This window comes from Olea europaea, chromosome 12 (assembly GCF_002742605.1).
Source record: "Olea europaea var. sylvestris chromosome 12, O_europaea_v1, whole genome shotgun sequence".
Classification (NCBI taxonomy): domain Eukaryota; kingdom Viridiplantae; phylum Streptophyta; class Magnoliopsida; order Lamiales; family Oleaceae; genus Olea; species Olea europaea.
This window is the reverse complement of record NC_036248.1, coordinates 28,777,506-28,777,779: the sequence shown is the minus strand read 5'-3', so window position 1 is coordinate 28,777,779 and position 274 is coordinate 28,777,506.

The window sequence follows — 274 nt, the reverse complement described above, 5'->3', positions numbered from 1 at the left end:
GTATGACTAATTTTACCGAACTACAAAATAACTATCTAAAAAAACTGAATATGAGAGAGCTCAATTCTTATAACAACATCAATATTTTCTATGAAGGTAACCATTGAAAATAACAAATGTAAGAAATATATACATCAATACATGTTAAAATCCCTTGAAACAACTCCGCACATGATCTTTCAAATCGATGAAACTTATCTTTTCACATTTGATGAACACTAAACATGAAAAAATTATGTCGCTTTGAGCCTTAGTTTCTACTTTATCTCTACGT